Genomic DNA, 23,893 nt, shown 5'->3' with positions numbered 1-23,893 from the left:
AAAAATAAATAAAAATTAAAAATAATAATAATAAAGTACCCTAAAATCACATTCATGTTTGGAATCCAATGACAGTATATACTTTTAAGTCACCAACAGGTGTAAAATAACTCATAACAATAGTCAGTATTCCAGAACACAATCTGTGAATGTTCCCCATGTTTTTGACTAACTTGGTAAGTTAATTATTCATTTCTTCTTTTAAATGTTCAGAAACACATCTAGATTTTCACATATTTGAATAATATTCTATGAACATCTGAGAGCACTGTTAACATTTTGGAGTTCTTCCTCTCAGGAAATAGCATTACAAAAAAACCCAAGTATGTGGTTGATAGCATTGTGAAAATTGTGCCTCTGTAGTTAAAATTGCTGAAACCTCATCAAGTTTTTAAGCTGGCCACACATCACAGTCAGATAAACTCTGATTTTCTGCCCCTGCAATTTCATCATGTCCATCTGAACATTAATGAAACTGAAGAACGTCTCTTAAAAAAAAAAAGTCCATTTTTGTGCAAGTATCTTGAAAAATGGCATCAATAAAGGTTAATTTTACATGAATTTACACAATTTGTACACGTCTTGAAATCAAAAGTGGAATGTTGTTTCTTCCATGTTTTTCACATCTGAATTCTAAATCTCTAAAACACTGTGTTTAAATTTTTTTTAATAATGGCAGACTGATTACACCATTTATCCATTCATTCGAGACAGAGTTTTGGAACACTGACTATGTGCACGTAGGTGATTACCAGGGGTATAGCAATAGAGGGAAAAATCCAGACAAGAACCTTAACCCTTAACCTTTTTACAAGTTAAAAATCTAAAGTTGTGATCAATTATAAGATTAATACATTAAATATCTAGCAATAGTCTTCACATTTTGAGCACACATAGGTTCTATACTAACCTAAACATTTCGTTATGATTGTAGATAATTGCAAAGGATATAGTTTTTCTCTTTATAAATCTTATCAATATTTTGCCAAGAACTGCAAAGGGTCTAAGATTTTACTCTATTTGCAAGCTGACACGTTAGCATGGCAACGTTTTATGGATGCTGGCAGAAGAAAGACATGAGTCTCCTGAGTCAAAGACAAAGGATCTTCATTATTTTTGGGTGAGAAGAAAGCCCAAGCTTCAAGTTTGTAAATCCCGTGAGGGTTATGTGTGGGTTGAGGGGGCTGGTAAATGCTGTACACACAGCTGAGAAACTGTGACCTTAGGAAATCCCCAATGTTGTAAGAGTGGGCTAGGAAACTGCCCAATGAGTGCTCTGGAGGGAGATGTTATCTTTATCATACTGTTCCAAACCCCAGTGTGACCTCTGTGCTAGAAGGAGATACTGTGTGCATCTTCAAGGTTATTCGCTACACAGACTGATTTGGAAAGAGAGTCTGGGACAAAAGCTGTTACAAAAGGTATAGAATTGTTTTACTATAATGTACAGACTCATTGTACTATAACATTACAATAAAATTATTGCAATACTTCTAAACTATCCAATGGAATCTAAAAACTATTATGATTGTATAGCTATTATCGCCCTTTTTTTGCATTGGATTCAAATTTCCAATTATGTGCCCATCAGTATATTATTTATCATGTTTTGTGCAAAACATTATGTAAATTGAAATTTAATTATTTTGTCCATTGTACATAAGACTACCATTTAGTTCTGCATTCAGGAATCTTATAATTATTAGTAGTATGCAATTTATCAAAATAATAAATTAGTTACAAATAAAATACAAATATAAAATAAAAAATGAAGTATAAAATTTAAATAAACTGAAGTTTAACAAAAAGTATAATTTTATTAAAGTGTATCTCTTAATGAGATGGGTACCGCCTCTCTCCAATATATCCATTAATGTATATTAAAAACTGATAGATTGAATTGAGTTTCAGCAGCAATTAAGTTTCTTTTTAAGTAAAATTAAGTTTAAATGTTAAAAATCATTGTTCATATAAATAAATAGATGAGGATATATTACTTTCATTACAGAGATGTCACTGAGTTATTTGATTTTTTTTAATTGTATGCAAAATTAATATAGTGATAAATCAATAAATTTACCTTTATGAGATATTAGCTAACAATTAAATGAGGTCTTCTTCAATTTGTTAAAAGCAAAGATTTGAAAATCAACTGGCTTGCAAAAAAAAATTGTTAGCATGCCAACAGAATCATTCATGACCCAATTTCTGGGAAGTCCACCAAAAATGATTTAGCAAGTATTATCAACTGACTATTAATTACATCTGTTATTTTTTCACCTAGAGACATGTTATTTAATCTTATGTACTCAGAAAGGGTTATGAAAATTGGAATACTTTTCATTCTAATTTACATTTGCCAATGCAATATTTGTTAATAATTTTTTGATCCCCTCACACAACCCAATTAAGACAGCCGGTCTTCATTGTTAAACTAATTAAGCAAATCACAGTTGGTTTCTGTCAGAATAAAAGCCTACCTTCATTGTATAGTTCAAATACATATGCTAATCCAAAGTTCAAGATATATTATGAAACCACTGTGAAAACTAATTGGCATGTGGCCACAGTATCATTGCATTATTTGTTAATAACCGAGAGAAAGCATTAAGCATTCCATAAAATATTACTTACCCTTTGAAATAAATTAGGGCTTCCCATAGTACCTAATACGAATATGCTATGCGTGCTTGAAAAGAATGCCTGTGTGTTGGGTGAGGTGCTTGTTTTGGTCAGTCCAGGCTGCTAGAACACAATACCACAGTCTCGGGCAGGGGGGCTTCAACAACAAATGTGTAACGCAGGCACATGCTCTGGTGAGAGCATTCTTCCTGGTTTCCAGAAGATCTTCTCTCTATACCCTCGTGTGGCAGATTTTAATTGCTTTTTGATGTGCCTTGTAACTTTCTTCTTGATATCTGGACATGATGTACTAGGTAAAACGCTCCCTGATTATGTCTTAGTCTTGAGGTGAGCCTATGCCGCTGGATGGTGTGAACTTCCTAAGTGTTTCTCAGTTTTATTTTCCTCCCCTTTGGGGGGGGGGGCAGGGTGGCTAGAGGGAGCAGGAGTTCCATTTATCTCTTCCAACATGTGAAAGCTTAGAGCCTGCTAGAAGTGGATATTTCTCTTCCTCAGTTCATTTAAACTCTAATAATACCTTAGCAGTTAGGCTCTGGTTAACTGCTGTCCCCTAAGGACAGGGTTTGTTAAGGAAACTAGATCGCTCTGGCATATTTCAAAATGGCGCCTTTCTTTTCCTCCTATTAGGAGACTGACAAGATTTTTCTCCATTTTTCTGAGGGAATCAAATCAAGCTCCTGGAGGTAAATCTCACTATACTGTGAAACCCTCTTACGACTGGGTCCCCCCCAGAGTTTTTAACTCTTGGGGTTATACATACTGAGTTTCTAGCAATTTGTTAATACAGTTCAGGTTTTCTATCCAATGATGGTTCCCTCCACCCAGTTTCTTCTAGTGAGTCTGCTCCATTAAACCATGGTACCTCATATTCTCTCATCTCTCCATTCGAGGGGTCAGTGGCTTGCCCTGTGTCCTCTCCTCCTTTATGGATCCAAGAAGCGTTGCTTATTTTTCAGTCTGTTTAGCTTTTTACGTGTTGTTAGGATGGAGTGACTTCTAAGCTCCCTTTTACATGCAAAACTGGAAACCAGAACACTTGGGTCTTTTTTATTTCTTATTTTTGTTTTACATTGCTAGTATTCTCTTTTCTATCCTTACAAAATAATCTTATGTTTAATTATGTTTAATTATTTGTCTTTCTCTTTGACTAACTTTCCTTTGGTGAAATATGTTTTTCAGATACACTAAAACCTCGGTTTGTGAGCATAGTTGATTCTGGAAACACACTTGTAATCCAAAGCGCTTATATATCAAAGCGAATTTCAAGAACCATTGGCTCAGTTGTGACCATGTGACATTCGGCATCATGTCCTACTCATATTGCAAGACATGGCTTGTTTATCAAGTTAAAATTTATTAAAAATATTTGCTTGTCATGTGGAACTCTCACAGAACAAGTTACTCTCAATCCAAGGTTTTAGTGTGAATGTGTATTTTATTTATAGTCTCTAGTTATGTAGTTTTAGTCTATAGATTTGTGCTTTCAGTGCAACAAGCTATTTTGATAAGATTTGTCATGGCTTCCGTCCATGAGTGAAGAGCAGGAGGGGATAGCCTCAGAATGGTAGGCTCCAGTCACTTCAGAACTAGTGTGGTCACTCTGTCTGTCTTGCTCTCCTTCCTCAATACTTTTTCTTCCACAGGCAAACTCCTTTGTTCTTAGTTTTATCTTCAAATTTTCAAGGAGTAACAGCATATGCGGAAACAATTTCCTGGGTACAACTTACCCAGGGAAGGGAGAATTGAAAGTTCAAGAAGCAAAGCTCTCGACAGTGGACACATCTTTAAATCAACTCTTCACTCCGCCAAAACTTTTTGCACTGCCTTGATATCCTGCAGACTCCGCTATCAGCTGGTGTTGCTGATTTCTGCAGCAAAAGGTCAGGCAATCATTTTTCCAAAACAACGTGGGGAGTAAAAGCAAGAGCCAATTTTTAAAAGACTTACTTCAACCTAACCTCTCAGGGCTGCTTCTAGCTGCCCTCTGATCTCAGCCTGAAGCTATGCATCTCCCACAGTCCCCTGTCTCCTGCATTGTCTGAATGTACAGCTTATTGTTTTCATTTGTTTCTTGAATTTGTGTTCTCTTCTTGCTCTTACAAGTTCTTCAGTTTGATTTTGGGTGAGAAAATCTACTTTCCATACAACATATCCTCCTGAGAGTAACTAGATTTCACTTCCTGAAATCTCCATGATTTTTTAAAATATAATGCAGACTTTTGTTACAATTTTTTTTTTAATTTTTTTTCAACGTTTATTTATTTTTGGGACAGAGAGAGACAGAGCATGAACGGGGGAGGGGCAGAGAGAGAGGGAGACACAGAATCGGAAACAGGCTCCAGGCTCTGAGCCATCAGCCCAGAGCCCGACGCGGGGCTCGAACTCACGGACCGCGAGATCGTGACCTGGCTGAAGTCGGACACTTAACCGACTGCGCCACCCAGGCGCCCCTACAATTTTTTTTTAATGACAATTACTGAGAAAGAAATCCTGAGGTGTGACAAAATTACTGCATGAATGGAATGTAATCAGAAATGCTTGCAATGAAGGAGGCAAGGATAACCAAGTTTGGAAATGAACAAAGGTGTTTTCAAGGTAGAATTTCAGTTTCAGCAGAACACGACACTGGTAAAGTAGAGAGATACCAAACAAATATCAACAAAGTGATGCTAAATGCCCTATCTTGTATTACCATGTTTATTAAAATGTACAACCTTTGCAAACAGCAAGCAGAGATATGAGTTAAGATTCACAAATTACAAATTTGATAATCCTGTACTGGTACCAATATTTTAAGGGAAGTTTTGGTCCTTTTATCTGGAAACCTATTTTCAAAATACAGTTTATCTTTCACTGTAACTGATTGAAAGTACAACTTCAAAACCATTGTTTCTAGGGGCATTTGGGAGATTCAGTCCTTTATTTCAGACTCTTGATTTGGGCTCAGGTCAGCATCTTAGGGTTGGTGGAATCAAGCCCCCTGTCAGACTCTGTGATGATGTCAGTGGAACTTGCTTGGGATTCTCTCTCTCCCTCTCTCTCTGCCCCTCTCCTGGTCACAAACTCTCTTTTTCAAAATAAATAAACATTTAAAACATTGTGTCTATTTTCATCTTAATGTTTTATATGCAAACTGATGCACATTGGTTTTTATAACAGGTATATTTTAATGATAAATAAAATGCACACATTATGCACAAAGTTCCTTTACTGAGCAATGCTTCCAAACAAGACTAAATGCTTTAAAGCTCCAGTTCCATAGTTGTTGCATTCATATAGCAGAATACAGAGGAAAAATTATTTCAATTTTATGCTATGGTGAAACTTTGATTGCAGGTCTACTGATCTACTTGGTAAATTATTTTAGAGAAAGGAAAATATTTGCATGGTTTTCCTAATGAAAATTCCAATAATTAAATTTAAATAATAATGCTAAATTGACTTGAAAGTTAGAACTCTGAAATAATTCTAGAAATTGTTTTCCCAGCCATCTGCTGTCTTTACAATACCACAGTTGGGCATCTTCCCCAGTCTGGACTTCGTACTCTACACAGCACTTAGGGCGTGCGCTGCATCTAAATTGTCACCTAATTAGAGAATTAGCCTGAGGTTGCTTAGTATGAATCAATCGCTTCTTCCTTTGAAGACGCTGCTGCCCCTGAAACGGAAAGCATAGATCCAATGGTATGTCCTGTTTCTGGCAGTGTTTCCAGAGAAGGCTATGTTGTCGTTCAGTTAGTTACTACACTTGTAGGCCTTTCAGCTTTCAAAAGATGGATTAGATTGAATTTACAGAGCGATGGTTTGGATTATAGAAATTTACATGTGATTTAAAGAATCATAGCCATTGAGGAAAAACAAATCTATCATACAGCAGAGGCCTCTGAATCACAAGTATGGATTTGTATAATCTTCGTGTATCCAGGGACACTTCTATCTAAAGTGCCTTTACAACTGTGTTTTAAATTTTGTATTATCATTTCTACAGTTACTTTCATAAATTGGCTTTTCAAATAGAGATTTTAAAGAATTTGTAGGGAACCTTTGGATTTTCTTTCTTAAAACTTGTTGAAATTCAAAACTGCCTGAAAGAAAACAAACATGTACTATATAAACTCCAAACCTTCAATCCTAACACCTTCAGTTTATTTTGTCTTGTAACATGCAGTGCTAACCAATAGTAAAATCTCTCTATGGAAATTCACCTCCTTAAGCTATGGTGGTCAGTTGATTTGTCTCTGAGTCTATCTGACTCAATTCACAATTTAACCTTTCCTTTCCGACTTTTTGTAAGTGGCCATATGGGAAGAACATTCATGATTTCTGCCCTTACCACAAAAGGAACTCAGTAAAATCATCAGATAAAATCTTGAGTTGAACACTACCTACTCTCAAGTAATGGTGGAGCTGAAAGAGACTGCTTGAGGTTGGCACTTGAAGGACCTGACCTTGAAGCAATAATGAACTGTGAAGGACATGTTGAGTTTTGGAACACTGGAAATCACTGACATAATTTTTTCAGTTTCAATGAATATTTTAAAACGTTTCTATTATTTTCTGGAAATTCTGGAAGTTACTCTGTTATATATAAAAAATTGTTGAGCAATTCACGAATGCCACAGAACTCTGGTTTTCTTAAGCAACCATTATAAACTTTGTCTAGCCTGCCTTTCTGTAGGCATTGTTTCTGAGATCTGACATCATTTGAATGTAAGTTCTCATTGTGATTTCACAGACTAGTTACTGTTAAAATGTTTAGGCATGGACTAGAGAGCTGGAAATATTTTTCCCGGGAATTTAACAACTATTTTCTTAGAAAGTTTGGGGTAATATAACAAAATATCAAAAACATGTTGCCTTATAGACAAAATCAGGGTGCCAGTGCAGTTAGGTTTTGGTGAGAGCCCTCTTCTGTCTTACAGATAGTCATTTTCTCATTGTATCCTCACATGATGGTGAGCAGAGCAGAAGAAGCAAGCCCTACCATGAATCTTATACGGACAAGAATCCCCTTCATGAGGGCTCCTCTCTCCATGTCCTCATCTAATTTTAATTATCTCCCAAAGGCCCCACCCCCTAATACCATCACATGGTGGGGGGTGGAGTTTCAGCATGCAATTTTTTGGGAGGGGCACACAAACATTCATTCTGTAACAATTATGCATGAAAATAATGACCTGTTTAGGAAGACTGTGTGCTAAATTTTTAGATATGTATTCATTAATATTATTCTAAATGCAGACACATGGTTTCTGGGCCAAAGCAGATTTGTATTTATTTACAGCCAATAACCATGCTGATTCTCCAAGCCGCAGTTTCCTCTTCTAGAACAACATGATGAACAGGAAAAAAGATCACCCACAAACGCTGGATGGAGTCTGTGCTGTCGGCAAGAACCCTTGAATATATGAAAAGAAGAGATTGTATAGAAGTGAACCAACTATCCTTTCCTCTCTTCCTTAAAGATAGGGAGGGATCTTTTGCTCCTAATGTAAACAATTCTTTTGGGAATTCAAAAGGGAAGGATCCTGGGTTCTTATCCTTGGGATACAAATTTATATTTCCAGGGGGAAAAAATCAAACTACTCCCCCTAAGCTTTAGAACCCCTGGGATAGCTCAGTGGTCTTTGTCTTATCCCCCTTGAAATGTAACTGCATATATCTCTTGGGGTAAATCTCTATCTAGAATTTTGTATCTAGTAGATCAAAAATTTAATTTTCAAGGCTTTTTAGTCTACAGAATTTCAGTAAAATTTTCACAGAAAGCCCTATTTATTTAAAAAAAAATTTAATGTTTTTATTTATTTTTGAAGGAGAGAGAGACTGAGCATGAGCAGGGGAGGAGCAGAGAGAGAGGGAGACATAGAATTTGAAGTAGGCTCCAGGCTCCGAGCTGTCAGCCCAGAGCCCGACGCGGGGCTCGGACTCAGGAACTGGGAGATCATGACCTGAGCCGAAGTCGGACGCCTAGCCAACTGAGCCACCCAGGTGCCCCAGCCTTAACTATTTAAAAACATAAAAAATACTTTCCCTACAATCCCACCCTAGGTCTTTAGCTAAAATAAATAACACAATAGTATTATAGAAATAATGCGTTCTTTGTCATTTCATTCACAAAAGTGGTATAAATTTGATATAACATAATGGAAAACCTTCATAAAATGAAAACATATCAAATAAATATTATCCTTAAATTATTTATTATTTTTAAATTTTATTTATTTATTTTTGAGAGAGATACCAAGAGAGAGCTAGTGCAAGGGGCGGGGGAGAGGTAGAGAGAGAGGGAGAGAGGGAGGATCCCAAGCAAGCTCTCAGCTAGGAGCCCTGAATGGACCCAAGAGCCTGACCTGGGACTCGAATCATGAGATCATGACCTGAGCTGAAACCAAGAGTCAGATGTTTAACCTACTGAGCCACCAGGTGCCCCTCCTTAAATTATTTATAAAATTGCTTTAAAAGCTATTCAAGAGAGGTGCCCAAATAAAAATGAGGTGATCATTTGTTTTTGTTTTATTAATAGAATAGAGGAATCTTCTAATGAAAAAAATTGACAAAATTATTTTCATAATATTTTATTATTTGATGGATAATCTTAAACAGAGATTCAAACTCATGATAGTTAGGTTTACAGTTTTGTTTTAGTATATTCATTAACGGATGAAATCTTGTAATTCAAAAAGAGGATATACCTCAGGAAAGAATACAGGAAACAATACAGTCATCACGTATTACTCTTAGAAGAGTCGTAAGTTCATAAAAGTCACTCTCTATATATGGAGATCCCTGCACAGCATAGGCGTGTCCATATGAATATAATAATGGCATTTCTCACCAAAGAAAGAAGAAGTTTTAGAAAAATAAATTTTGGAAGGTTTAAAGGATATCCTATGAAAAAAATTTCAAAAATTTAAAGGATAGTTGAAGTAGAAATTAACAACAACAACAACAACAACAAAACACTTGGCTGGTATAGCATTAATACATTTTTCTGTGTTTGTAACTGACATTATCTTAATAATTCAAATATATTTTTGTCCTTGGGTACCTCATTAGCTGCTGTTTTTGTATAATATCTAACTTGCAAACAATGGAGCCATCACATGGGATAAAAGGAAACAATGAATTGCATTTTATTCTTTCAAAAACAGTATTAGAATAAACTTTATGAGGCAAGAGAATTATTTTAAAATCTTTTTTTTTTCTGTAAGTATATTAAAGAACTTGTATGCAATGTGCAAGAGAGAAAAATGAATCTTATGCAGTGTTACTTTAGACAAGTAACCAAATTTCAAATTGCATTATGTAACTGCATTTATAATACAGATGGTTTTGATTGATAGCCTTATTTTGCTAAAAAAAATAAAACAACAAAAACAAAAACAAAAAACATTATATCAATGGGCAGATACAGATAACATTATGCCCTGTGAATAATGCAGATACAATACACTAGAAATGTGGATACACACAGCTAAGTAGACATCACTACCTTTCCTCTGACTACAATTTTATTTATTTATTTGTATTAATTCCAACCAGGTATGTGCTGTGAAGAACCCAATCTATACACTGTGCTCTTGGTGAATGTATGCATTCAGTATTCATGTATTCCTTGTCAGAGGTGTGCATTAGCATACTGATGAGTCAGCTTCTCAACCTCTTGAATAGAATATTGCTGTAAATGTTAGTAAGCTAACTTGATTGCCTTTTTATGTTTTTAATAGGTTAGCTTCAATAGCTTCATAATGTCAATAGTCATTTAGAAAATGATGTTATTTGGAGAGAATGGTGATCTCCCTTTCCCTGTTGGCATCTTCAGGCCAGACTTCCACAGCAAAGTGATGAGGAGCTAGGAGGCAATTAAACAATAAATGTGAAGTCAGCCTCCTCACTTTTCCTCAGAATTGGACTAACTCCACCAAACAGATTGGGCAAACACAACTAAAGCCAAAACCAGAGGCAACGATTCCAAAGAAAAGAGGGTATTCCAAAACTCTGTACATGTGCTCTAGACCATAGGCCAAAAGGAGAATTTTCCAATGGTTTATATGAAAGTATGACTCTCTTCATTCTTAAATATATAAGTGATTGCCTCTGTCATTCCCTCATTTCCTCTGTTCATGGGAAATCTGGTACACTTTCTATTTTTCTCAAATTGGTGATCCAAATCCAAGTTAAGTGAAATATAATAATTTAAAACTGTAAGGACAGGTAAACACAAAATCATCATTACAATTCCTAAACTTTCCTAACCATCGATGCTTTCTCTCATCCTTGTGAGTAGAAATACTATTTTGTGTTGTACAACCTCTGAGAAATCTGTTTCACCCCACCTTTAATCTGTCAGAGTTAACTGGCATCTTTTATACCATCACTCTGACATTTGTAAGAGAAAATTTGTGCTTTAATGGAAATTTATGCATGCCTATAGCACACTCTCCAGGTTATCTGAGTCTGATATTGTGAGAACCCTTTTATAACTTTGTAAGTTGTTAGATAACTGATAGCAATGCAAAATAATTGTTTTCTATAGACATACAAGTGGTCTCTCTTATGAAAAGACAACTGTGGGGAAAAAGAAGCTTTGCCTCTAAAATAAAACTAAAGTGTGCTCCTCTTTACATATGTATGAGGACCATGATTTTATTCTTTTTTTTAAGTTTATGTATTTTGAGAGAAAAAGAGAGAGGTAGAGAAGCAGAGAGGAGAGAGAATCTCCATGTTGTCAGCTCAGAGCCTAATGTGGGGCTCAAACTCATGAACCATTAGATCATAACCTGAGCTGAAAGCCAAAATCAAGAGTTGGTCACTTAACCAACTGAACCACCCAGGTGCCCCTCTTTTTTTTTTTTTTTTGAGAGACAGTGCATGAGAGAACAAGTGGTTGGGGTAAGGGGAGTGAGAGAGAATCTCAAGCAGGCTCCAAGTTTAGCCCGAAGTGGGGCTTGATCCCACAACCATAGGATCATGACCAGAGCTAAAATCAAGAGGGTACACTCAACCTACTGAACCACCCAGGTACCCCTCTTTTTTTTTAATTACCTTTCCATTCATGTTGGCTCCGTCATAACTGGTATCTCTCATGTGGGATATCCTCTGCCCAGTGTTCCCCATTTTATGCAGCTAAATTCACCAGCACTGCCACAGGCAGAATAAAAAGGCATTTAGGATCCAATCCAATGTTTCATTAATTTGTATGGTCTCTCATCCTTTTACATAAGACTAAACATCATTTTAGTTTTATAAATCACCTGCGACAGCCAGGTTTTTAAGTTAGTCAAGAAAAAAAAATGGCTGATAACTGAAAACCTTCAAGATAAAGGAAATAACACAACCAAGTTCAAGGAGGTCAGAATGCACTGAGTAACAATAAGGACATCAGATTCACAGGAATTCTGACTAAATACCTAGGAGAACCAGAAGGCGAACTGTGAAAAAAATCCAAGGATATGTTTTGAGGAGAAAGATGTGATCATGTTTCCCAGTCGTACTCAATATTTTGTCTTAAAAAGTGTCATTATATTTGTATCTGAATAACACAAATGGTGAGTAAGTTTAATTATACTCTTCCTTTATATGGAAAAATACTGAAATTAAATTAATTTCTCAAGGAGCTGATATACTGTGTGTGTTTTTGCCTTCTCAGATTTTCTGTCAGCTGTAGCATTACAATGAAACAGGTATATATTGAATTAATATGTGAAATGCATTATCCAATAATTCTGACAATATTTGGTTAGGGGAATCATGTACAAATGGCTAATTATTTCAATGTTCTTTGAATAATGTATATCATCTTCATTTTTTCTTATTACATTTCTTGAGTAATAATTATTTTCTATGTTATTGTCCTTTAGTAACCTATATTTCTGAATTTTCCTAACCCTGTAACATCTGTAATGTATAGTGACTCTACAGTGTGGCACCAAGATGTTCATGAAATGCTGCTCTCAGAAATGATTAAGTGAAAATACACAGTGACAAGAGTAGACTTAAGCAATGGTGAGATTTTTCTTTTTCTTTCTTTTTCCCTTTCTCTTTCTTTCTCTCTCATTATTTAATGTACTCTGCCCTGGGGATATTGCTCAGAGAAGGAGCAGCCAAAATTGCTTCTTCTTCTTTTGGCTCAAATGTCTTGGAAAAATTGAGAATCCCACAGAGCTCAAAGGAAGAGTACCCAGAGTGTTGTGCAATTTTCTCATTATAGTTTCCTTTTCCTTTGTTATGGATCTTTAAAGACTAAGATTTGTTGTAGGCTTTAAGTTTAAGGAAAAAGCATTTCAAAGAAAAGCAAAACATTTGTGAAATGATAAATGTTATGTTTATATCTTGTTAGTGAGTTTCTTGAAAGCGCTTATAGCTTTGAGGTAGAGTAAAGAATATTGGGTAAATAATATTCCCTGCAGAGTGAAAGTTGTGCATAGAGAGAAATCATGCAGAGAAACTTAGAAAGCCTACATCGTAAGAAATGCTTTTCAGCAAGGAAGTCTCCCTCTGAACTTACACATAGGTCAGAATGACAGAAAATGCTTCTTTATTGATAATGACAGAAGTTTAAATAACTTTCAGATGATGTCTATACAAAACCTATAAATTGAATCATAATTCAAAGTTTCAATTTGATCCAGTAATCCTACTTCCAGAACAGAGAACGCTCCTGATGTGATAAATCAAAATGGAGTACAGAGTTGACACTGTTTTCCGGCAAAATATTGGATTTTTCTCAGAGTACTACTGTTTACAAATAGGCAAAAAAAAAATATGAAACTGAAACTGACAAAAACTATTTGTTCAACAGATATGTATTACATACCTACTGTGTGTTGGAATGGTTCTAGGTGCTGAAAATACAATAATAACAAGCATCTGTTCATCGGAAGTTACATTCTATTTGAGAAGACAGCTATAAATATATTGACAACTGTATACATAATACATATTCAAAGAGTAATAAGTATTATGAAGAAAAGGAGGTACAGTAGTTATAGGGAAAGAATGTTCATGTAATTGAGGAGTGGGAGCTACTTTGACTAGGATGCCCAGAAAATTCTGAGAATGGGTAAAATTTGAGCAGACATTCAGATAATAAGAAGGATTTAAATATCTAAAGCACCAGGATCCAGCACAAGGAAATAAGATACCCAAAGGTTTTGAGACTACAATGAGTTTACATCTTTTGGAGATGGAAAACATCCAGGGTGGCCTGAACATCGTGAATATTGGTACTGACAAAGGGAAAAGTAGAAATGAGGGAAGAATTGGCTTTCTTGGGTAACCATCTAAATTGCCAAACATCCAGATAAAATTAGGGAAATCGGGGGAAATGTGGAATTTGGTTAAAAAAAAAATCTCCCACCTCCTCCAAAATGCATACCTAATCAAAACTAGGAGACTTCTTCAATTTTTTTGTTTACCTATATGTGATGGTTAATTTTATGTGTCAACTGGGCTAAGGGATGCCCAGAGAACTTGTAAAATAATATATCTGTGAAGATGTTTCCAGAAAACGTTAACATTTCAATCAGTATACTGAATAAAGAAGATCTTCCCTCACCAAAGTGACATGAGGATCTTCCAATCTGTGAGGGTCTGAATAGAACAAAAAGGCAGAGAAAGGGTGAATTCCTCCCCCGCCAACCTCTGTCTCTCTCTCTTTCTCTCTCTCTCTCTCTTTCTCCTTGAGTTAGGATATTCTACTCCTGCCCTCTGACATTGGAATCCCTGGTTCTCAGGCCTTCGGTTCTAGGACTTACACCAGCAGCTCTCCTGGTTCTCAGTTCTTTAGGATACATATCCTATTGTCTATGTTTCTCTGCAGAACCCTATTGCAAAATATGTAAATCATATTAGAAAACAGCAGTGCCTAGTCTGGATTCTTTATTGTTTCATAGAGACAAGTAAAAATTAAGTGAAAATAAGGAAAATATAGCAGAGTCCCAAGAATGGATACATGAATAATATCACCTGCAGAGGCAAAAGTTTTGACATTGCGAGAGGTTTTGAAATGGTCCAAGAACCAGTGGATCAGGTCACTGACTACCAGGGGACCTAAAGGCATGGTTGGTAAGTGCGTTCACAGTCACAATAGTGTTTAGAAAAAAAACAAATTGGAGGGCGAAAAGTAAGGGTCTCATTACAAAATCAGATTTACCAAAACTTCTCTATCAAAAAAAGATGCCATGTATTTAAGAAACTGCATTTACCTACCAACGGGAAAGGGCCCCTAGAGGTTGACCTCTCTTTAGAAATACTTGTAATTGTTGGTGCAGAAAACACACACACACACACACACCCATACACACACACACACACACACATTAAAATGAATGGGAAAAGGCAGGCATCATCCATAAAAAGAAACAATGAGTGTAAAACAGGAAATAATCAATATTAATTTGTAATAAAAATACTTCCCAAAAATCCAACCACAAAGGGTTCTCCCTTATATATAACACAATATTTCAAAATTAATTAGTTATAATTAAATAAGCAATGAAAGATATAACAGGATACCACAAGTCAGAAATTTAAAAACTTAGAAGTATGGGGTGCTTGGATGGTTCAGTCAGTTAAGCAGCTGACTCTTGATTTTGGCTCAGGACATGGTCTCGTGGTTCGTGGGATCTGGTCCCATGTCGGGCTCTGTGCTGGAAGTGTGGAGCCTGCTTGAGATTTTCTCTCTCTCTCTCAAAATAAATAAATAAACTTAAAAAAAGAGAGAATATACAAAAAAAAAAGATCTGTGAAATCAAAGTTGATAGCACTCAAGAAAAAAAAATTAAATAAGAAAAAAAAAATAATCTCCAAGAGAAAAAACTAAATCAAAACATACCAAAGAATCATATTTAGTGAAGTGTAGGGATGTATGTTAGAGTAATGTGAGTCTCCGTTGCTCTTATGGTCACAGGATTATATACAATTGGCAAAATATTTCAAAGTGTTTATCTAGATTGAGTGCATTTTATCACATGAACACAGGTTTCAATAAAGTAAAAACTTGCACTTTCGGTGGTTTGTGGTAGATTTCAAGATTTTCACACCTACAAAAATGAATAAGGAAAGTCAGATAAATTATAAAAATTATATCTTTCACTCTACATCAAACCTGTGGAGACGAGTCCTTCCCAAGTGGCCTGTTTTCCCCTAGGAAGTATTTGATTCTGAGCATAAGCTGAGATTCCAATTTGCCCCCCGCCCAGCAGAGGGACAGACACTGCGGGAGAGCCACACCAGCGGTGCGTTATGGTCACACAGGACTGTTATGGTAGCATGAAAACTGAAGGAACTTCAAAGGGGACAACGCGTTTCCTACTATTCTGACTGATTTCTGGAGCAGACGGGTTTGGTAAATCAGCATGAAATCTCTTACTGTGCTCAGGAGACAAATGTACTCAGAGGAGGTAGCTGCCTCAGACAGGTTACCAGGCGGCCCGGCAAGACATCTGCCAAATTTTTCAGCCACAGGAATACAGGGTGAAAAATTAATTTAGAAATGGCTCATGGGCAAACCTGAACTTCACAGCCTTTCAGGGCTCTGGAGACAGAAATCCATCCTGTTCTCAACCAAAACCCGAGAGGGTCATATTCAACAAAAGGAAACAAATCAAATGGGGAGTAAGTCTCAACCAAAGTTGAAGCCCAGACCTGCCTTGACTCTATTCCTGACAGGCCTGAAGCAGTCATTCCCCCATGGGGAAAAGGCATCATTTGAAGAAGTCTCTATGATACTATGGTGCAACTGTCAAGCTAACAGTAAAAAACATTATTAAATATAGGAAAGTCAGGAAAATACGGCCAATATCAAGACAAAAATAAATAATAAAGGCAGGTCCATAGAGAATTCAGATTTTTGAGTTAGCAAAGACTTTAAAATACCTCTAAATGATCATTTTTTCCAAAAAGATAGAAAATGGTAAACAATGTAACCAGCAAGAGGCCCTTTCTCAGCTTTTAGTGTCCTTTGCGTGCCTTCTATTGGCACAGCCAAACACTATGCCAGCTTGCAAAAGAAATGGTTACAGGGTCTACTTCAAGCGTTGCAAAGCAGGGCAAAACAAGGTAAATTTGGGTCAAGAAGTGATAAACTGATAACTGGCAGAGTAAATGATGCTGAACTCTACAGGCATTTTTGAGAAGAACATTGGATCTAGGTACATAGACTTGGGGTTGAAATTTTATTTTATTATTGTGACAAAATTGATACTTTTTTTAAAAGGCACAAATATTTCCAATGCAGCTATCTTTAAGCAATAGAAGCTACAATTTATATTAACAAAATACAATTAGCAAAATACAATATATATAGCAAAATGAGATAACACATACATAAATATTTTGTGAACTCACATAACTAAATTTCAGGAAGAATAACGGTGGAAGTTGTCAAAAAGATGATTATTGTAGAAATCCATATCTTTCAGGGTGCCTGGGTGGTTCAGTAAGTTAATCATCTGACTCTTGATATCAGTTGAGGTCCTGATCCCCTGGTCGTGAGATCAAGAGCTGTGCTGGGCTCTGAGATGAACTCAGAGTCTGCTTGGGATTCTCTCCCTTCCTCCTTTTCTGCCCCCTCCCCCATTCCCTCTCTCTCTCTCTCTCTTTCTCTCTCTCAAAATAAATAAATAAACTTAAAAAAAGAAATTTAGGGGCGCCTGGGTGGCGCAGTAGGTTAAGCGTCCGACTTCAGCCATGTCAGGATCTCGCGGTCCGTGAGTTCCAGCCCCGCGTCAGGCTCTGGGCTGATGGCTCAGAGCCTGGAGCCTGTTTCCGATTCTGTGTCTCCCTCTCTCTCTGCCCCTCGCCCGTTCATGCTCTGTCTCTCTCTGTCCCAAAAATAAATAAAAAACGTTGAAAAAAATTTAAAAAAGAAATTTATATCTCTCACATATTATTCTCTTTTATTTATATATTTTCTTTCTTTTCTCACATGGTGGGAGACGCAGATTTGTCAGTAACAGGCATGTTCATATCCTTAGATCTACTTCTTTCAGAAGTGTGATTAAAAATATTCTAAATATTTTTGGTTTGACATATGTCAAATTATCCAGTAGGATCTCATGCTGCAATCAAAGGAATAAAACATTATGATTCACTCAGCGTGGGTCACGTGAATCCTGCTTGGATTCGTGGTTACAAGAAAGGATGGAGATGGTCCTTGAGACTAATTATGAGCCAGTTAGCCATGTACATTCTGTGCCTATTATAAACAGCATTAAAAATAACTACATCAAATTGCAATTGGAGATAATACCACATTTACTACAGCAATAAAATTATAGGGTCTTTAAAATAAAACTAGGAAGAAATGTGCAGGATAGGTATAACCACTTCTACTCTCTTTAGTGGCTATTTATAACATTTTCTTTATTGTTTTTAATATGTTATAACTTCTCCATAGAAACTGCATATACCAAGGGGGGCGGTTATTCTATTTTTGTTGGTTGGGACTTGTTAAATTCTTTACATTTTTGGATTGCTATCTTCTATCAGTTTGGGAAAATTTTAGTTCTTATTTTTTCATACATTATCTCTGCTATGTTATGTATCTCCTTTCCTTGGATCCCAACTCAATGTATATTAGATCTTTCCTGTATCTATTAAGCTTATTAAATATTTTTTAAATATTTTCAACCCTTTTGTATCTGATGTTTCATTCTGGATATATAGCTTCCAATATAATAATTCTTTATTAAGTTATAGCCACACTCCTGTTAAACCACTAAATTCTAATTTTGCTCATTGAGATATTTTTTTTTTAATTTTTTTTTCAACGTTTATTTATTTTTTGGGACAGAGAGAGACAGAGCATGAACGGGGGAGGGGCAGAGAGAGAGGGAGACACAGAACCGGAAACAGGCTCCAGGCTCCTAGCCATCAGCCCAGAGCCCGACGCGGGCTCGAACTCACGGACTGCGAGATCGTGACCTGGCTGAAGTCGGACGCTTAACCGACTGCGCCACCCAGGCGCCCCGCTCATTGAGACATTAAGATTAAAATTTTTACTACGGATCTTTAAAAAATCTACTTCCACTTTCTGCAGTCTCCAGGTCCTTGTTGGAGTTTTAAAATTTAGCTTTTAAGGCTGTGATCACACTGACCATGCTTGTTTTACAATCTTTGTACATTAATCTAGTACAACATGTCTTGTACTGCGTGTTAATCATCTTGTCCTTTATCCTAGTGTGCTTGAGTATCTTTGATTGTATGATAGACATTAAGTCTGAAAATTAAAACAATTACAGAATTAATTAGAGGGTAAATGTATGCAATTTTTTCCATAGAGTGCTTGATTTTTATTTTGAATTACTCACCTCAATCCAGTTTCGAATCTTGAAATTTTCTATGCAGGGACAATGATTCTAAGCAGGACTGAAATCCTTATGAGGGAAAATTTATGTCCTTTGCACTTGCTGATTTTAAGGTAGCTTGCATTTATTTTTTCAGCCCTCTAAGACTGCCAAGAGCCCTCTTTATCTTAGCCATCTCTGGGATTCCACCTTCTTCCCTTCTCTTGTTAAAAGATGGTCCCATTACTGGGTCTACCTCTTGAAAATTATTTCTCAGTATTGTGGCCAGTAATTTTCAACTATTTGTTAGCTAAGTGATATTTCAAATATTAAAAAAATATTTTCATCCATCTATTTTTTCAGTCGTTTTTAGTAGAGTACTTTTCTAAAATTGCTAAATTCATCCATCCTTACTATAAGTCATACTCTCTCCTGGTAACCTTCCAGTATTTTTTTTAATGCATCTGCTTATTTGAAGGTCAGTCTTCACTTTTTAGTATAAACTCATTCTTTTCAGAAGCAAAGGTGTTGATTAGCCAAAAAGCTGGCAAGGGACGCACGGATCTTTATTAAACACAGAGTTTAGGATACAATTAAAGAAGACTGTAGCATTAAATACTGACTAGTCCAAAACAACCCTAACATCATTTGCTGGCATGGAAAACAAAAGCAATACAAATAATGTTTATAAAGTAATAGTGTTTTCTTATACTTTAAGTCAAGCAATATACAAACATAATCTTCACAGGACAATGTAAGTTTAGTTATTATCTTTGAAAAGCACTTGAGATATTATTAGAGTTCAGAATTTTGTTCAGTGGTTTCTTGGTTGGTTTAACTCCACTCTGTTATAAATGAACTCAATTAAAGGAGACTATTAATTGCTGCATTTGTGCCATTTCATTTACAAAGAATTACCAAAGCCAGTACAACACTGAAGAGAAGACATTTTTTTTCCCCTCAAAGCAGCTGGTCATAGAGAAGGATTGTTCCCTCAAGAACCATAAAATTCTTCCATTTGACAGCCAAGCAGAAAAGGTGAGAACAAAATAAACAGCACCACTAACAGGATCTGTCACCATGATGAATGCTGATGAGCAGTAATTAATGTGGATCCTTTTAAGCAAAGCCCAGAGATCTAAGCTTATGCCCACTCACTTAGAGATGGGGAGGCAGGATAAAGAATCCAAGAGTGAAGAAACCAGAGGAAACACTGTTTGCTTGTTTATTTGTTTGTTTGTGTCTTTAATGGTAAGGAAGACTATTAGAGCTGTGTATCATGTCTGACCTCTTGCCTTTTTTTAGCTCTTGAATATTATTCAGTTCCAGAACCAGTATATAACAAATACAACTTTTAATATATATGATTTCTCTGCTGATATTTATTTACTTGTTCACTATTCATCTTATTCATAAATTGTAGGACAAACACTTATTGACCATAAAGCAATAGACAATTTTGTAAAATTAATACTTTCTTGTTCTTTTTATACTCTATAAACTTTTCTATCCTGCAAAAGTGTTTTTTTCAACCTTACACTAAATTATTTCAATAAAAATCTGAAGAAAAATTGTACATTAAAAATAATGGTTAATATTGCCATGTTGGTGTAAATGAGATTTCATAAATATTTTTATAACCACATCGTCTTACGCCAGAGGCTAGAGATAAACTCTAGCATGATACTTGCGACGTTATCAGGCATTAAATTTCTTCAGCAGATCATTCTTTGGTAAAAAAACAACTTCCATAAATTATCCTCCCCAGGCTTAGATTTAGGTCTTGGATTACTGCATATTCGCCATTAATCACTACCATACAGGTGTGTGTGATACATTTAGCATGTCAGGCATCACACACAAAGCAGGGTAGCATTTTCCAGTATTACTTTTCCAGCCATGTTCTGTCAACTCAAGAGCAGCAATCTGTGTACCTTTATTGTAATCCATAACATACCTGCAAGGAATTCTCAGCAATCATCTTTTTAGGGGCTGGAAATGTTATGTCAGAAAAATACATTTATGATGAAAAGTCCTTTTCAGCATTGAGGCAACCACCAGACATCATCATCAGGCAATTCTTTTCTGGAAATGTAAACACAGTTTTCCAAGTTCTGGTTTTCACCAGTGGAATTCATGTAACTTATCATTTCAAGCTTAACCTTTTTTTTTCTTAGTTTAATTCTTCTCTAAAGACAGACAGTGGTTATTTTAGAAGAACCACTTGATTTTTGGTTTCTCATTTGTAAGCTAATTAGTCTGTATAATCCTTTGGTAAGACAGGAATTTCCAAACTGGAAGGAAAAAAAGAGTTGCTCTGCAGGTAAGAGAATGGAAAAAGGGATGAGGCATCCAAGTTAGTACAAAGATGCCACGGGTCAACTCACAACCTCTTCTGGAAATGACTGAGACAATTGTCTCTGAGCACTCTGAATACAATAAATTCTCTTCCACCGATCTAGCCTTGGCAGAATCCCTTTTGGGTCATTGCAAGTCTAAAACAGAAAGCTGAACCATAAAACCTTTAAAATAATTGCCTTATCTTATCTGACAGCCATTTTCCCAAGATCTCTTTTGTGTTCATGAACACACACCTGTGTGTGTGTGTGTGCACGTGCACAAAGATATGCAGATAATTTTTTCATATGTATTTGCTATTTTTGATATTTTCCCCGAATTGTCTGTTAATATCATTTGATTAATTTTTTTCTTCTGTTGATGCTGGTTATTTTTCTTACATGTTATTTAGTAAACAAATATTGTTGAGGTCCAGTAATGTGCAAAACAATATTTTAGAATTTTTTTCTATTTTTCTTTTTTTTCCCCCTTTTTTGGAAAGTGTCATTGGTATCTTGATAGGGACTTCATTGGATCTGTCAACCTCTTTCGGTCATATGGCCTTTTTCATAATATTAATTTGTCCAGTTTTGTATACTGATTCTGTATCCTCCAACTTTACTTAACTCATTTATTAGTTCTAACAGGTTTTCTGGTGGAGTCTGTAGGGTTTTGTGTATACAATATAATTTCATCTGCAAACAGAGACAATTTTATTTCTGGAGTTCCAGTGTAGGTGCTTTTTTATTTCTTTGTCTTCTCTATTTGTTCTGGCTGGGACTTCCAGTGAACAAGAGTGGCAAAAGTGGATGTTGTTGTCTTGTTCCTGATCATAGAGAAAAAGCTTTCAGCTTTTCACCGCTGATTATGTTAGCTGTGTGCTTGTCATATGTGGCCTTTATTATGTCGAGGTACATTTCATCTAAGTTCAATGTTTTGAAAGATTTAAACATTTTTTCAGGTTTATTGTCATATAATTGACAAATGATATTAAGTGTTAAGAAGTGTAAGGTGTACAATGTAATGATTTGATACATGCATATATTGTGAAAGGATTACCATAATAAGGTTAGTTAACACATCCTTCAGCTCACATAACTGCCATCTTATTGTTGCTGTTACGGTAAGAACACTGAAGAACTATACTCTTTCAGCAAATATAAAATCTACTCTTGCAAATATAAAATACAGTATTACTAACTAGGTCTCTGTGTTGTACATTAGATCCCTGGAAACTATTCATCTTATGACTAAATGTTTATACACTTTGACCAATGTCTTCTTATTTCCCCTACTTCTCAGCCCCCAGCAATGATAATTCTGTTTCTATGTTTCTATGTTACTCTGTTTCTATGGGTTTGATGTTTTACACTCCACATAAGAGATCATATAATATTTCTCTTTTCCATTCTGTGTGTTGCTTTTCATTCTGTTGATTGAATTATACCAAACTAAAAAGTTTCTGCACAGCAAAATAATTAACAAAACAAGAAGAAAACCTATGGAATGAGAGAAAATATTTTTAAACCACATGTCTAATAATGAGGTAATATCCAAAATGTAGAAGATACTCATATAACTCAATAGAGTAAGAAAGAAAGATGAAAGAAGAGAAAGAAAGAAAGAAAGAAAGAAAGAGAAAGAAAGAAAGAAAGAGAAAGAAAGAAAAGAAGAAAGAAAGAAAACAAACACCAAATAATCCAATTAAAAATTGTCAAAGTACCCAAAGAGACGTGCATTTATCCAAAGATATTCAAATGACCAGCAGGTACATGAAAAGGCACTCAACATCAATAACATCAGGAAAATGCCAATTAAAACCACAAAACCACAATGAGATATCACCTCTCATCTATTAGCATGGCTATCATCAGAAGGATAAAAGATAAAAAGTGGCGGCAAGGAAATAGAGAAAGGGGACCCCTGTAAACTGTTGGTACGAATGTATATTGATACAGTCATTATGGAAAATAGTATGGAAGTTTTTCAAGAAATTAAAAATAGAACTATCAGTCAGCAATTCCACTTCTGTATGTACATCAAAAAGACGCAAAATCATTATTCCAAAGTGATATTCGCACACCATGTTCCTTGCAGCACTATGTACAATAGTGAACATGGAAACAATCTAAGTTCAGACAAATGGGGAAAGATGTGTTTATATAACTATGTATTATATATTATAATGTATTTTGTATACACATATATACACTATATATTATATATAATATTTTATGTAATTATATATTATATTACATATATAATATAACATTATTCAGCCATAAAAATAAGAAAAGTCTGCCACTTGTAACATCAAGAAATGACATCGAGGGCATTATGGTAAGTGAAACAAATGAGACAGAGAAAGACAAATACCATATAATTTCACCTGTATGTGGAATTTAAAAAGTAAACTCATAGAAACAGAGATCAGGTTGGTGGTTGCCAGAGGTAGGGAGGTGTGGGCTGGGAAAATTGGGAGAATGTGGTCAAAAGGCAAAAGCTTCTAGTTGTAGATTAAATAAGTTCTGAGGATGAAACATACGATATGATGACTATAGTTAACAATGCTGTATTGTACATTTGAAGGATGATCAGATAGTAGATCTTAAAAGTTCTTATCA

This window comes from Prionailurus viverrinus, chromosome F1, assembly GCF_022837055.1.
Source record: "Prionailurus viverrinus isolate Anna chromosome F1, UM_Priviv_1.0, whole genome shotgun sequence".
In the NCBI taxonomy this organism is placed as follows: domain Eukaryota; kingdom Metazoa; phylum Chordata; class Mammalia; order Carnivora; family Felidae; genus Prionailurus; species Prionailurus viverrinus.
Note: the sequence above shows the minus strand (reverse complement) of the source record.